A 12,507-nucleotide genomic window follows, 5' to 3' on the forward strand; every position below is an offset into this window, starting at 1 on the left:
ATAATGTGCGGGGGCCACGGACATTACTGACATTATTACAGCCTATCATCAGGTTTGTGGGTTAAGGTTATAAGGAGGACATAGGAGCTGTGATTCTTAATCACGGGAAACACATTCAGCTCTTCCTTAGCATGGATGTGTATAAGTGAAGGGTTAACCTATGTGTGAATAATTATACATGCAGCAGCACACTTTTAATCACGTGTATGTATGCAATACCTGACAGAGGTGAGATGAGGCCCGGGCCAGTCACCAAATGTGTATTCTAAAAAAAACCACCATTTGAGGGGGGGTGTTTGAGGCACTGCACGGTGGCCGAACTTGTTTTTTCAATTGGGAATAAGAACCCCCATACCAAATTTTAAGTAAATTGGTCAATTTTAACTGCTGTTATCGTAGATATAGACAGACAGGACGATGGACATCATGTAAAAAATGTTTCCCCCCCCCGGATTCCTGGGGGTCCGACACGTGAAGATCTGTCAAAAACGGAAGTCACATTTTGTAACGATTACGATGCTCGCCCACTATACATGGTATGAAGGGTAAGTAATCAGAGAATGCCTGTCGCTGTTCTGTTTCCTTTGTTACAAAACGCAACAAAACTCCACCGATTTGACAATAAATATTTGGGGCGGTAGCCGATAAGCGATCATCTCTATCTCTCTCTATCACTATCTCTACATAGTCCAACCCTCCCTTCCCCTTTAACTGTTGATCAGTGCTTACAGTATTTGCGCCAGGGTTAGAGCTGTTATATACTGTGTGCGGCAGTGTGCGTTTGTGTGTAGACTGTGCGCGAGTGAGGTACTGTGTGTATGTATGTATGTATGTATGTATGTATGTATGTATGTATAATTTATTATTTATTTTAAAAAAAACACATTGGTAAACATTGTTAAATGCACACACATATACGCACATTATATATATATATATATATATATATACACATACATGCACATTATATACATATATATATATATATATATATATATATATATATATATATATATATATATATATATATTGTGACAAACGCCCCTCTTTTGTAGTGCTGACGTCTGTCTGGGTTCTTCCCGACACAGTCTTCTAGGGTTATTTAATACAAAACCAGGATCGTGCAAAGTATTAAGCTGCTTAACTCAGGCTTCTGCCTGCTTTATTTTCATCCAAGTAAGGTACTGCAGCTTTAACATGTGTAGGTTAGAGGTACTCAGATACTTTCATTCAGCAGTTCACTCATTTCATTGTTACAGTATTTCCCACACTGTTATTTCAAGTAAAAAGAAACCAAACTATATAAACAAAATCCTATCCCTTTCAGGGATCTAACTACACATTAAAATCAGTCTCTCTAACAGCTGCTGGCCAACTAAACTGGTTCCCCAGCTTAAAACAATGCTCTCTCATTTAGGGTCACAAGATACAGCACAGTCTTTTAGCAACAGCAGTAACCATTTGTTTGTCTTATCTGTTTGGGGTGTCCAGGCAAATCCTGTTTGGGGTGTCCAGGCAAATACCTGTGCATGTGATTAGAAGAGCAGGTGAGGGAGAACTAGAGCCATTGTAATCTGTGCTCTGGATTTTCCATCCAGCTGCCTGAGTTAATGGGAAGCTGTGGAACGGATCATTTTTAGCTATTCCTGCACTTTCTGCTCTAAAATGGGGCAGAAAGCTGCCTAACATCTTTGGACTATGTCACATATCCCCCTCCCCAGCTCACACCTACTGGGGTGAGCGGCCATGGACCTCACTGGGGTGAGCGTCCTACCTGAAATACTTGAGCTAACTCCTCAGTACAATATTAAGTATTCACATGATACGAATATGAACTTCATTATAAATTTACCAACCGAAAAGGGCATTTTTTTTTTCCATATTGTAAGCTACCAATATTTTTTCTCTTATACTACAGCCTTGTAATCTTAAGGGCCATCAACCCTGTATATTAATTTGTAGTTTAGCTACATTTTCAACACAGAGAACCAATATAACATTGTAATATTGACAAAATGCTTATTTGCATAGTTAAGTGTCCGTGACATAGTCCACACGTGTAATAAAAAAAATAAATCGGTCAGTTCCCCCAAACATTTTTTTTTTTTTTTTTTTTTTGACTTCCAGTCTATTGCATCCTTTGACTTTATTTCATAGCCCGCTGCAACCTGCAAATGACTGGACTGTTTCTTTAGCTTCTGATGAGACCCTTGGACCAGATTCTCCTTGGCTCCACAGTGTGGTCCAGATTGGTGAGATATGGAACTATTCAGGCGCCATGTTAACCTTCGTTGTTTTTTCTTTTCAATCTTTGATTTCCCTTTTGTGGCCATTACCAGGCCTTTGGGTTTTGGAGACCTAGTTGCCTCTGTACAAACGTAGTCCATATTAACCATGTCATCAGGATCTGTTAACAAGTTTGTGTTTTCAGGAACTGCCACCCACTTGGCTAAAACATCTTCTGTGTTGTCCTGGGTGTGTCCACTAGTTTGATAATCTTCTGGACAACGTAAATGAAATTGAGGATCTGGATTTTTGAATTCCAGATCAGGGAGTATATTCTCAGGAGGGTGCCTATCTGTTTCTGGAATAACAGCAGCACAATCAAAGTCAATTCTTTCTCCTTCCTCTTTGTCATCAGTGAGGACATTGAGTTTACTTTCCCTGGTCTCCTTTTGTGACCGTGTCTCTTTTAGCCTTGGAATCTCTTTCTCCAACTTCATCTTTATAGCAAATCGTAATATTGCAACAGCATTGAAGATACACGTATAGGAACGTACAGCTTGCTTGGTTAGGAGGTAGGATTGATAGCCCGACTGAACCATTTTAGCCGCTTCTCCCATGTCCGTCATCTGTTTCAGAGCGAGGTTTAACTCTGTTTCATTTTCTCTATTCTTGACCTGCAGCTGCAGGTGCTCCTTCCGGGTCTTGTCCAGCTCCAGCTGCAGCCGGGCCCCCTCATTTGCCGTGTGGTCCAGCTGCTTGTAGATATCGGCCATCTCGCTTTTATAGCGCAGTGTCAGGCAAACCACCTGACGGACGGACACCTCCTCTCTCTTGGCGCACTGTATCTCGCGCTCAGCCATCTGCTTCTGCAGCTCTTCAACCTGATCGTGCCAGACCTCCCTCAGGGTCTTCACCTCTTTCTGGTGCTTGCTCTGGGTTTGCATCAGCGCCTCCATTTTTTGGAGCTCTGCAGTTTGTGTCGCCTGGATCGCCGCTGATTCTGTATTCTGCAGTGCTTCCTGCATTTCTAACTTTTCCTGAATCAATTGCTTCTCCACTTTTTCTGCTTGGTGAAGCTTCTCATCACTTTCACTGATCTGGTCAGTCAAGTCTGAATTTTTCTGTGTCAGACTTACATTCTCTCTTTTTACAGTCTCTAAATTACTCAGGGTATTCTCATAGGTTTTCTTCAATGTACACAGCTCTGTGCTGCGAGCGTAGACCTCATGGCGTGAGAGTTCCAGCTCTGCTTTAAGCGCGCTAGCCTCTTGCCGAGAAACCCCCAACTCTGTGATGAAGTTTTGCACATCTTTCTGGGACATCTCATAGCATAGTTTCCAGTCAGTTCTTGTTTTCTTTGATTCGCTTGGTTCTCTGCCTATGGTGGTAGCAGTAGCCTTTGTCATCTCTAGGCGTGTCGTCATTCCTGGGACGATTGCGCCAGGCCCTATGGGCTGTTGCTCATCTCGGCGCCTTTCTGACGCATGTCCTGACAGCGCAGGTTCAAGTGGCTCGGTCACTTCCCCTGTGACTTGAGGAACAGTTTTCTTTCTTTTTGCTTTATTAGCTCCAGAGATATCAGTGGTCCTGGGCACACACTCACTGTTATCAGCTTCCACATCTTGCTTGCACTCACAGGGCGTTGCTTGCTTTTGCAGCTGTTTGTCTTTGAAAATTTTGGGGCACACATCTTCCATGTGACCTACTTCATGACAGGCCCAGCATACTAAATTCATCTGTAGGTACGGCTCTCCTCCAGGGTCGTGATCATAGTATGGCCTGAAGGGACACTGTTTTGTATGGTTACGTACATTACACAACAAACATTTCACGTCGGCCATTTTAGAAACCCGGCAGGGACAATTGCTAGCTGCAATTTCACTCACTTCAGCAACTTACATACAGCACTTGCTAGCTGCAAATTCACTCACTTCAGCAAAAGGCATTAGCTTTACAAACAGCACTTGCTAGATGCAAAAAATTTTTTTTTTTTTTCTTCAGCAAAACATTTTGGTTTTCTGTTTGGGTTCAGGGTGCTATTGCATCCACACTTCGCACATTCTCTGTGTACGCTAGAAGCACAACTGATATACACAGTGGAACAGACTTCACTCATAGCATCTGTATTTTACTTCAGCTGGGCGGCCATTTTAAACCCCCGCATTTATTTGCAAACCCACAGACTTTAGTGTCTGCCCGCATTCTCCACCATATGTGACAAACGCCCCTCTTTTGTAGTGCTGACGTCTGTCTGGGTTCTTCCCGACACAGTCTTCTAGGGTTATTTAATACAAAACCAGGATCGTGCAAAGTATTAAGCTGCTTAACTCAGGCTTCTGCCTGCTTTATTTTCATCCAAGTAAGGTACTGCAGCTTTAACATGTGTAGGTTAGAGGTACTCAGATACTTTCATTCAGCAGTTCACTCATTTCATTGTTACAGTATTTCCCACACTGTTATTTCAAGTAAAAAGAAACCAAACTATATAAACAAAATCCTATCCCTTTCAGGGATCTAACTACACATCAAAATCAGTCTCTAACAGCTGCTGGCCAACTAAACTGGTTCCCCAGCTTAAAACAATGCTCTCTCATTTAGGGTCACAAGATACAGCACAGTCTTTTAGCAACAGCAGTAACCATTTGTTTGTCTTATCTGTTTGGGGTGTCCAGGCAAATCCTCTGGTACTGTGATACGTGGAGAGGCCGTCAACCTCGATACTGGATGCAGGAGAGTAGCGACACCCCCAGCCCCCAGGCTCCAAGGAGAGAGAGTGAAATGCAAAACCTCTCTGCTCTAAATACCTGTGCATGTGATTAGAAGAGCAGGTGAGGGAGAACTAGAGCCATTGTAATCTGTGCTCTGGATTTTCCATCCAGCTGCCTGAGTTAATGGGAAGCTGTGGAACGGATCATTTTTAGCTATTCCTGCACTTTCTGCTCTAAAATGGGGCAGAAAGCTGCCTAACATCTTTGGACTATGTCACAATATATATATATATACATATATATATACATATTGTGACAAACGGCTTACTCCGGGGCTCTGCCGTCTGTCCGGGACTGTTAGAACACGGTCTTTTAGGATAGGTTAAATGATGAGACGTCACGTACTGTTCCTTTAAACAGGCTATGCCTGGTTTATTCAGTCCCAGGCACTGAGACTGCCACAGTTTAAACAGAAAACAAAGCCAAACAAAAAGCTGCTCGTCTGAGCGATAACTTAAACTTAGATGTCCCTGACTCAGAGTTGGAAGTGGCTTGTCCACTTCCACCAACAAAATAAGTACCTTTGCAGTCTTTAGACAAACTAACAGAATGAATGAAGCGATTTGGGAAAGAGGCTTTCTCACCCCTCTGCAGTTCAGCAGCCTTCCAGGCTCTTGGGCGGGGCCCAGAGGAAACAGGAAACAGGTCTTATATACCTGAACTCTAATCAGCATGACAGGTGACAGAAAACAGGCAGCAGACAAACTGTGGAATGGAGTGCCTGTACCACGAGGCTGCCCTGTTCAGCTTAGACAGGACAGAAACTGTTCAGTATCCTGGGAGCCCTGTATATGGAGTTTATTACCAACCCCTGGTTTCTGTCACATATCCTCCCCCCCAGCTCAGACCTCGAGGGGTGAGCGACCATGGATATTAGGGAGTGCATCCTTGACAACCCGTCGGCATTGCCATGTTTGTGCCCTGACCTGTGTTCCACAGAAAATTTAAAGGGCTGTAGGCTTAGGAACCACCTGGTCACCCTAGCGTTCTTCTCCCTATTTTGACACATCCAGGTAAGGGGTGCATGATCTGTGACCAATCGGAACTTTCTCCCCAACAGATAATACTTGAGTGTCTCTACAGCCCACTTTATTGCGAGACACTCTTTCTCGACTATGGAGTAATTTTTCTCCTGGGGATTTAGTTTCCTACTTAAATAAAGGATGGGGTGCTCCTCCCCTTGAGACTCCTGGGAGAGTACCGCCCCCAGCCCTACCTCAGATGCGTCGGTTTGGACTACGAACTCTTTGGAGAAGTCAGGTGTGACCAACACTGGTTGGGCACAGAGAGCTTCTTTCAGGCTTCTAAAGGCCTGTTCGGCTTCGGGGGACCACTTTACCATTAGCGGTCCTCTTGTTTTTGTGAGGTCGGTTAGTGGGGTTGCCTTAGTTGCAAAATTGGGAATAAACCTCCTATAGTAGCCAATTAACCCCAAAAAGGTTCTTACTTGTTTTTTTGTGACTGGCCTTGGCCAATTTTGTATCGCCTCTACTTTGAGTGTTTGTGATTTGAGTAACCCTCTACCAATAGAATACCCCAGATACTTGGCCTCCTCCAGACCAATAGTGCATTTAGCGGGGTTAGCAGTTAGTCCAGCAGACCGAACTGCGTCGAGCACAGCTTGGACCTTTGGAAGGTGGGACTGCCAATCTTCACTATGGATTACCACATCATCCAGGTAGGCGGCAGCGTACCGAACATGTGGTTTTAAAATTTTATCCATCATTCTTTGGAATGTGGCGGGAGCTCCATGTAAGCCAAAAGGCAGCACCTTATATTGAAAGAGGCCGTCTGGGGTTGAGAAGGCTGTTTTTTCTTTTGCCCTTTCTGTGAGGGGAACCTGCCAGTACCCTTTTGTTAGGTCTAGGGTTGTGAGATATCGGGCTTTGCCCAGTCTCTCTACAAGTTCATCCACCCTGGGCATAGGATAAGTATCAAATTTTGACACCGCGTTTAGTTTCCGGTAGTCATTACAAAACCTTGTTGTACCGTCTGGCTTTGGGACTAAAACTATAGGGCTGTTCCACCCACTTTGGGATTCCTCAATTACGCCTAGTTTTAGCATTTTTTTAACCTCTAAACTTATAGCCTCTCTCTTGGCCTCTGGGATTCGGTACGGTTTAAGGTTAACTCGGACCCCCGGTTCAGAGACTATGTCATGTTTAATTACGTTAGTTTTACCTGGCTGTGTAGAGAAGATTTCTTTGTTCCTTCTCACTAAACTCTGGACCTCTCGTTTCTGATGCACGGACAGTGTTTCAGCTATGCTAACCTCTGGGTCAGTTTCTTGATTCTCTGACGGACCTGGGGGTACTAGGGTTAACAAGACCTCTCTATCTTTCCAGGGCTTGAGTAGGTTTATATGGTAAATTTGCTCAGGTTTCCTCCTACCTGGCTGCCTTACCCTATAATTTACTTCTCCCACTCTTTCCAAGACCTCATATGGCCCATGCCATTTAGCAAGGAATTTACTCTCCACGGTGGGAACCAGAACTAGTACCCTATCACCTGGAAAAAAAATTCTGACCCTAGCACCCTTATTATACGTATTCCTTTGTGCTTCTTGAGCTTTCTCCATGTGTTCCCTCACTATGGGTAGGACTGCAGCAATGCGGTCCTGCATTTGGGCAACATGCTCTATTACACTTCTGTAAGGGGTAACCTCGTGTTCCCAAGTTTCTTTGGCTATATCCAGTAAGCCCCTTGGATGTCGGCCATACAATAGTTCAAACGGGGAGAAGCCTGTGGATGACTGGGGAACTTCCCTAATGGCAAATAACAGGTATGGTAACAAACAGTCCCAGTTTTTCCCATCCTTATCGACCGCCCGGCGTAACATGCTCTTTAAGGTTTTATTGAACCTTTCCACTAAACCATCTGTTTGTGGATGATAGACTGAGGTTCTGAGATGCTTGATTTTTAGGAGTTTACATAGCTCTTTTGTTACTTGGGACATAAATGGTGTTCCCTGGTCAGATAAGATCTCTTTAGGAATTCCGACCCGGGAAAACAGAAGTACTAACTCTTTTGCTATGTTTTTAGCAGAGGTGCTACGTAGGGGAACTGCCTCCGGATATCGGGTAGCATAATCTAATATTACCAATATATGCTGATGTCCCCTAGCAGACTTTATTAGGGGTCCTACTAGATCCATAGCAATCCGGTCAAATGGTACCTCTATTATGGGAAGGGGTACCAATGGGCTGCGGTATGCTTTGAACGGGGCGGTGATCTGACATTCTGGGCATGAGGAACAATAGTTTGTAATTTCTGCCAGAACCCCAGGCCAATAAAAGCTTCGGAGAACCTTTTCTTTTGTCTTTTCCACCCCTAGGTGTCCCCCCAATGGATGACTATGTGCGAGGTGTAATACTACGTTACGGAATGTCCGTGGTACCAACAATTGTTTAGTTGTAACTGATTTTCTTTTATCAACCCGATATACTAGGTCGTTCTCTACCTCGAAGTAGGGGTAAGCAAGTGACCTATCTGGTTGGCCATGAGTACTATTCTGGTCCCGTATATTTCCCCTTGCTACCGCTAATGTGGGGTCCTCCCACTGGGCCTTCTTAAAACTCCCAGGACTGACCTCTAGGTCAGCGAGGGTCTTATCCTGTACTGGGGTGGTAAGTGCCTGATCAACATCTTGATTTGGGGTATTCCCTACCAAAGTAGTGATGGGGAAGGGAATTTCACAGCACTCCTCCTTTTCCCCTTTCTTATTTGGGCCCTCGTCAACCTCCATTTCTGAAAAAGGGAAAGGATTTGTTTCTTCTAACACTTCGTTATGGTCTGCTATTGAACTCTGGGCGCTATTCTGAGCTGGGGACCACATTTTTAGAAAATGGGGAAAGTCGGTCCCTATTAACACATCATGTGCCAGTTTGGGTACAACACCCACCTTGAAATCTAAAGAACCAAATTCTGTTTCAAAAAAAACATCAACAGTGGAATATTCATGATTATCCCCATGTATACAACAAATTGCCACTCTTTGTGAACTGTTTACCTGTTTCTTCTTAATGGGCAATAGGTATTCGGACACTAGTGTGACCATACTCCCAGAGTCAAGAAGTGCCCGAACCCTCTTACCATTAACCTTTACAAATGCCCACAGATGGTTATTCAAGGGGTCCTCTGGGCTAGGGCCCATACATTGGGACAACAGCGAATAAGGTTCCACGCTGTTGCATTGCATGGGCTCATCATTTAGTGGGCAGATTTTTGCTGTGTGGCCCCTCTCATGACAATTTACACATTTAGGTACATAGTCTGTGTCCCACTTAGAGCCTTTTCCCGGCTCCCCATGTTGGCTATTGCCCTTAGTGTGCGAACCACTGTTGCTGGTGCTGCGTGAAGGTGGTCGCCGCTCTTCAGCTCCCCTTAACCCCGGTACCCTTTTACCGTCTCTGGAAGAGTCCTGGAACCTCGGGTAGTGGGGTTGCTCCACGACTGTGGGTTGCGGGTGCTCTCCTGCTGCATTGTACCTTTCTACGAGGGCCACAAGCTCATCCGCATTGTGGGGGTCACTCCGACTGACCCAATGGCGTAAGGCAGAGGGAAGTTTCCTCAAGAACTGGTCCATGACCAACCGTTCCACGATGTGGCTTGCTGAGTTGATCTCGGGTTGTAGCCACTTCCGGGCGAGGTGGATGAGGTCATACATCTGGCTTCGGGTGGCTTTATCCATCGTGAAGGACCATGCGTGAAACCTTTGGGCGCGAACAGCCGTGGTTACGCCGAGGCGGGCGAGGATCTCGAACTTCAATTTTGCATAGACGTTAGCTTCGGCTGGCTCTAGATCAAAGTAAGCCTTCTGGGGTTCGCCGCTTAGGAAGGGTGCGATTAGACCAGCCCACTCAGCTTCTGGCCATCCCTCTCTCTGTGCCGTGCGTTCAAACGTGAGAAGATAGGCTTCCACATCATCCGAGGGTCCCATCTTCTGAAGGTAGTGGCTTGCCCTGGTCATTTTCGGAACTGGGGCTGCCGCTGCCAGTGGAAGGTTACTGATAGTCTCCCTCAGGATCTCGAGTTCCTGCTGTAAGCCCTGAGCGAACCGCTGTTGCTCCTCTTTCAGCAAGCGGTTTGTCTCTTGCTGGTTTGCATTCGCCTGTTGCAGGGCTTCATTCGCGTCTCTCTGGACAGCGACATTGCGTACCAGCGCACTCACCACGTCTTCCATCTTGTTTGGAGAGAGAGAAAAAAAAACCTTTTTTTTTTTTTTTTTTCTTTAAAGTTCTTTAACCCCCAGACCTTTTAGTGTTCTGCCCGCATTCTCCACCATATGTGACAAACGGCTTACTCCGGGGCTCCGCCGTCTGTCCGGGACTGTTAGAACACGGTCTTTTAGGATAGGTTAAATGATGAGACGTCACGTACTGTTCCTTTAAACAGGCTATGCCTGGTTTATTCAGTCCCAGGCACTGAGACTGCCACAGTTTAAACAGAAAACAAAGCCAAACAAAAAGCTGCTCGTCTGAGCGATAACTTAAACTTAGATGTCCCTGACTCAGAGTTGGAAGTGGCTTGTCCACTTCCACCAACAAAATAAGTACCTTTGCAGTCTTTAGACAAACTAACAGAATGAATGAAGCGATTTGGGAAAGAGGCTTTCTCACCCCTCTGCAGTTCAGCAGCCTTCCAGGCTCTTGGGCGGGGCCCAGAGGAAACAGGAAACAGGTCTTATATACCTGAACTCTAATCAGCATGACAGGTGACAGAAAACAGGCAGCAGACAAACTGTGGAATGGAGTGCCTGTACCACGAGGCTGCCCTGTTCAGCTTAGACAGGACAGAAACTGTTCAGTATCCTGGGAGCCCTGTATATGGAGTTTATTACCAACCCCTGGTTTCTGTCACAATATATATATACACACATACACACACACACACACGTTTCAGCACCGGTAGCGATGCAAAATCATTCTATTCCCCGTCTTCACCGCTGTCGGCCAGAGGCACGCTCACTGCCGTGCGCGGCACTTACAATTGGCTGAGGTTAGTCGTCCCTTCTATACAAGGGCCACGCGCGCACGGCGTAGCGCACACGGCCACTATATAACAAGCCTTATTTGTTCAATATATTAGAATAAATATATTGAACACATAAAATTTAGAATACATTTTGGGGGCCTGTGTCAAATTGTCCTGCCGACCTCCCCTGTAACTGGCTCTGTATATCTTTATTAATACAGCGCCCATAGTGTACTCACACAGCGCTTTACAAGAGAGACCATACAGTACGGGGAATTATAATAATACAAAAAGGGCAACAAATAATATCATACAATAGGAAAGGAAATCCCTGCCCTGGAGAGCTTACAATCTAAGTGGTATGATGGGAAACCTGCAGAGGCAGCAGGTGAGGGAATAAGTGCAGTTGATGGCAGTCGTTGGTAGAAGTGACTGTGGGTGTGGGACAGTAGACGTGGATGAGGGGTGGCGTGGGCAGAGCGGGGGGGATTGAGAAGTATACGGGGTGCAGCGTTTTGGATTTGTTGGAGGAGTAGTGGGGGATGCCGAGGGGAAGGAGTTACAGTAGTTGAGACGGGTGAAGATGATGGAGTGAATGAGAAGTTTGGCAGAGGAGAGAAAAATGAGTGGACTAATTTTTCTTGTTGTATAGGTGGTAGTAACAGGTGGTACCGAGGGAGGTGATGTGTCGGGTGAAGAGGAGGGAAGGTGACTCCAAGGTTTGCGAGCAGAATGGGAGATGAAATTAAATAGGACTCCTCCCCTCCCGTCATCAGTGATGGAGCGATAACATGATCACGAGTGCCTGGTGGGGTCGCGGCCCCTCAGGCACTCAAAGGGTTAAAGTCACCTGTGTGAAGAATCACTATTTACTGTTGTAAAAGACAGTTCAACCAATGCAATGTACTTTTAGTGTTAAAATCCCTGGCACCCCAAATTCTTCCTGTCCTGTCTGCACACAGGTGCCCGTGCCCTCCCTGTCCCTCAGAACCTGTGGTACGGTGAAACCCTCACCCCTTAGATACACCTGGCACCAACACATACACCGGAGTGTGGCCCCTTGACTGGGAGATGGAAGGCTTCATATGCAATTACCCCTGTGGCTGCCAGTGGCCAGATGTTACGCCGGTGCTGTCCGCAGACCAGACCCGTCCCTTCTACTGAGGTGAGGAACGTATATGGGCACGCACCCGCAGCAAAAGGAGCGTGTCCGGAGTGTGGTGTTTTAGGCGTTGCCAGGCCAGGTGGTGTTAGCTAGCAATACTTGCCGGTACCGGTAAAGAAGTGCCGTAGTCGTTGCCGTTTAGCCAAGGTCAGGGATTGGAGAATTACGGAAGGTCGTTGTCCATGCAGGGGTCGAGAGCCAGAGATAGACGTCCGCCAAGCCAAGTCGTAGCCTGAGAGAATAAAGTGGAAACTATGTCGAGCAATGAGTGAGTGGGAGGACAGGCAATATAAAGTGCGGCTGACCAATCGGAAGTGGGGGCAGGCCTGGAGGAGTGCGTGGAGCTATCTTGGATAGGGCCACTTGATTGGCAGG

The 12,507-nt window shown here is 45.9% G+C and overlaps 1 protein-coding gene across 2 annotated transcripts in view; it reads right to left on the reverse strand.

Moving 5' to 3' along the window:
* MEI1 (meiotic double-stranded break formation protein 1) overlaps positions 1–12,507 on the reverse strand; it is a 94,899-nt gene that overhangs the window by 10,887 nt on the left and 71,505 nt on the right. The gene's annotated exons all lie outside the window — the stretch shown is intronic.

Source organism: Ascaphus truei, chromosome 17, assembly GCF_040206685.1.
Source record: "Ascaphus truei isolate aAscTru1 chromosome 17, aAscTru1.hap1, whole genome shotgun sequence".
Classification (NCBI taxonomy): Eukaryota; Metazoa; Chordata; class Amphibia; order Anura; family Ascaphidae; genus Ascaphus; species Ascaphus truei.